At 41.3% G+C, this 4,033-nt stretch overlaps 1 protein-coding gene across 1 annotated transcript in view; it reads left to right on the top strand.

Annotated features, from left to right (window-relative positions):
- Nucleotides 1–1,490, top strand: part of SOBP (sine oculis binding protein homolog) — an 18,333-nt gene extending 16,843 nt beyond the window's left edge. The window contains exon 2 of the mRNA XM_010171360.2: nt 1–1,490. This exon is cut by the window's left edge and continues 223 nt beyond it. The gene's annotated coding sequence lies outside the window, so the exon portion shown is untranslated.
- Nucleotides 1,491–4,033: the final 2,543 nt, after the last annotated feature.

Raw genomic sequence — 4,033 nt, 5'->3', positions numbered from 1 at the left:
CGACCACCCCTCTTCTCCTCCAAGGAACACTTTTTCCTCTTGGTTTCTTGCCAGGGGGGATTTTTCACCCTGGTTTCAAAAACCACACGGACCAACATAGGTACTTTTCCTTCTCTGACATCAAAGTTCAGATATTTGAGACTGGACAATGATACAGATTTTTTTTTTTTTTTTTTTTTTTCCTTCGAAAAACTGCTGTGGTTTTGCTGCTACACTAAGAATCGTGATTTGCATTGTATGGTTTTGGACCTATTCAAGTTTTGATGGGGGAAAGGGGTAATACTGGAGTAGCAACGCTTCAGAGTCATCTCTGTCCTACCCATGATGCACTTTTAAATGAAGAGTTAGAATATTTTATTGGCTAATATACTTTCCTTGTTATTTTTACAAAGGCCACCTTTATCCTTTCTAATGCCATATTTTCAGTGTTACACTTTTATGGCTTTTAATTTTTGATTTGACAGATGTAAGAAGCAGCATGAATAGTTTATACTGTGGTTTTTCAGAGACTGAATGCCAAGAGAACTCAGTAAATGTTTATTCTTCTCAGCTTTCTCTTTAAACTCCCCTAAATAGCGCCCCATTTGGGAACAGAGCAAGAGTGTTGAACTAAAGACCAAAATTCCCTCAAGGTGTAAAATAATCTGAAGGGAATATTTGCTGGGCGTCACGAAAGACTTGGATGAAATTTCAACCCTGATGGTTTTCAGTGATCCAGGAAGGCAGTGAGACAATCTCTCCATATGCATAGCCCTTTCATGATAATTAGAATGGTATGGACAAACCAATGAAAACAAGGGTAAAGTGAGAAAGATCCCCCATGATTCTGTTTCACTGTTTGCTTTCTCCTGTCATGGTTAAGAGAAATGTGCAATTCAATCCTCAATCAGTGGGTGGAGGATAACAGGGTAGAATTTACTTGTGTGCACTTGTACAGTTGTAGCCAAGAGTCCAAAAGTACACTAGAGCATGTTATACTGGCACTGAATTGGTAAGAGAGTCGTGGAGTATCCCATTCTGACAAATAAAAAAAAAAAAAAAAAAAAAAAAAAAAAATCCCACAAAAACCCCACAAAAAAATTAAAAACAAAAAAAATTCAAAAAAATTCAGATCACCTTGTGATTCAGTGTAACTGTTTACTAACTCGAATAAAGCAATTGTTCACTCTCGAGTGTTCAGAGTACACCTTTTCTATAAGGCTGCTGCAGGGAAGCAAGGAGCAGTTTGCAGGAGCATTGTCTCTGGTGGTGTCAGTGGTATTGGGAGCAGGGTAGCAGAGTCAGTTAACCAGAGCCTTGTAGCGATGGTGCACTATGAGCACGATGTATATACTGTATTTCTATATTTTCCTTTGTACAGATTCACTTAAGTCAAGCTACTGTTTTACAGGTGCTCCTTATTTATTAGAGCTGTGAAAGCTTGGAAAACACACCGGGCGAGTAAGCTCGCTTTTTAAAAAAATAAACAAAAAAAAAAAACAACAAAAAAAAGGGGGGGAGAATCCAGCAACTCCTGAGTCTAGGGAGAGAGCTCAAAGAGATACTGATGAAACATCTTCAAGAGAGCAAGAATCTGCAGCACCCTCATTGTGCTCTGCTTTCCTTTTGGGCTTGCAATGCTTTTCTCTCTCCCTGACTGGTATCAGATTTATTAAAACAAAATAAATCTCCAAGAAAAAAAAAAAAAGCACTTAAACGTGCTGTTGTTTTATTATTATTTTTTTCCTTTTTGTGCATGTGGTTATTCATTCTTCTGCCTGCCTGGTCACAGATCAAACAAAACTCCGAAGTCTCAGCAAAATATGTGTAAGTGTTCTTGGAGGCTGTGTCTATGTCCCTTCCATTTTTGCTTCTCCCTCACCACATCTCAGTTTCTGGAGTGTTTAAGGCATTGCGGGGTGGGGGGAAACCAACAGTTAGCACTGTGGCGTGCAGAGTTAGGCCCTGATCTCAGCGAAGAGCCTCGCCTGAATGCCCTGGCTGCAGCATCATTCATTTGAAGGCGATCTGTGCAAGCGCAGGTTGTTCATGCTGCATTTGGGTCTGTATATCGAGCGTGTTCTGCCTGTCTTTTTGTAAGGATGTGGGTTTTCTACACATGAACTCCCCCTGAAATCAAGCCTAGGTTCTCCAAAGCACCAGACTCCTCCCAAATACCCCCAAAACTCTGCAACAGCAACATATTTGCAGGCCCTGAGTTATCTCAGGCTCTAGCATTTGCTTCCCAGCTCTTGTCCAGCACAGCCAGCGCTGCTGATGGAGGGGTTTGAAATGTCCAGTGAGCTCTGTAACTATTTGACTGATTTCATTAACCAGTCATGTAAGGCAAACAACAACAGCATAAGCATGCCTGCTTGGAAGGGCATGTAGAGCAAAGCTTGTCTCCCTAGTAAACAGCTTGCTGCACGTCTATTTATTCATCTGAACTTGGCTGTAAAATGAAGGCCGTGTGTATTGATTTTGCTTTTGTCAGTGGTCCAGAATTGTTAGCACACATTTTCACTCTTCTGAAAAACAACAGACTCTTTAGAGAAATCTTTCTTCCTCGTGAACTGCTTTTTCCAGAAATGGAATCAGCTTGTCAAAAATCATCAGGACAGCAGAGGTAAGGAAAGTGATCTAGACTGGAGCTGGCTTCACGCATTTCCAACAATCACAAACTTACCTTAGCTTTCCAGAAAATTTGCCCACCTTACATTTTCTTAACAACTTACCCCAAAATTCAGCATCTGAACAACTGCTTTGGACAGTTGAATCAGTTCATTGTTTGCTATTTTAAAAATATCTACAGCTGCATATCTGGTGAGAAATCTCCAAGAACACATAAACCTTCAGCAAAATGTAGACCAAATGGTACGATACATTATGCAAAAGAAACCTGCTTTATTTTTTAGGCCAACTCCATCCTTTGTATGATGCCAACAAAATGAGTGGAATTACACAAAGGATGTTAGAAGGTCCTTCACAATTAACGGGAACCCAGCACAGGCTTACAGAACGGTGCTCGCTTGTTGCTGACATTATTTATTATGCACTAAGACCTAATAGTCAAGCCAAGCTCTTTTCTGGAGAACTCACCTTCAAGGAGCCAGACAAAGAAAATCCTGATGCACTGGGAGATACAGGGGAAGGTTCCTGTGTGCAACAGCAATCACTCCAGCTCTTGCACACGTGCAGTTTTGAGATGCAGAGACTGTCTCCATGAGCAGAGAGAGGCAGCTTTGCCTTGGGTCTCTAAGCTGACAGCCCAGTGTGCATCCCTTTGCACAGCCAGGGCAGAGGGGGAGTTTGCTGTGATCAAGCTACATCGGTCATTCTGCTGGCACTGGATTCTTGCTGTCAGTGAGAATTTTGCCCTTGCAACAAGAGGGGGTCTGTGTGCTGCAAACACTCTGCATTAATTACCTCCTGTGTCGTCTTAGATGATTTTGAGGGCTTTATTTTTTTCAGCATTACTACATACATCAGCATTTGAGTGCAGGGCTGTATTTTTTCAGCACTACTACATACATCAGTATTTGAGTGGCACAATGCTGTGAATAAGAAGGTCCCTCAAAATGAAAACATTTCGTGCCTTTTCCTTGCTAAATGATAGAAATAAATTTGCTTTGTTCAAAGAAGCGCTGTGAGCCAAATTTGCAAGGATGCTTATCCAAGTGAGATATCCCATTCTGAGGTCCATATTTGGACACCCAAATCAACACTCAGCCAAACACATGCATGAGGCATTTCAGTGCCATTTGGAGTGTCCATATATAGAACTGGATGCCCTAACTTCATTGCCTTTGTTTTAAAAATAGGCCTGGAATATGTAAAGGCATCATTTAATAACAGCTATGACAAACATTCTGTGCTCAAACTAAGAACAAATTTGCTGGTGCTGGTACAAGTTGATTCCCCTGGAATTGCTCTGGATTTACAGAGGTAAGACTCTGAAAAGAAATGACCTCTTCAGTTGCTTTGCCTTCCACTCCCACCCAAAGCTGACTTGATGTTTGGGATCTGTGAGTTAGGGATGGTGGTAGTCAGGCAG

The sequence above is a fragment of the Antrostomus carolinensis genome, unplaced genomic scaffold (genome assembly GCF_000700745.2).
Source record: "Antrostomus carolinensis isolate BGI_N321 unplaced genomic scaffold, ASM70074v2 scaffold28177, whole genome shotgun sequence".
NCBI classification, from domain to species: domain Eukaryota; kingdom Metazoa; phylum Chordata; class Aves; order Caprimulgiformes; family Caprimulgidae; genus Antrostomus; species Antrostomus carolinensis.
The sequence above is the reverse complement of the archived record's forward strand: the minus strand, read 5'-3'. Positions and strand labels throughout refer to the sequence as shown.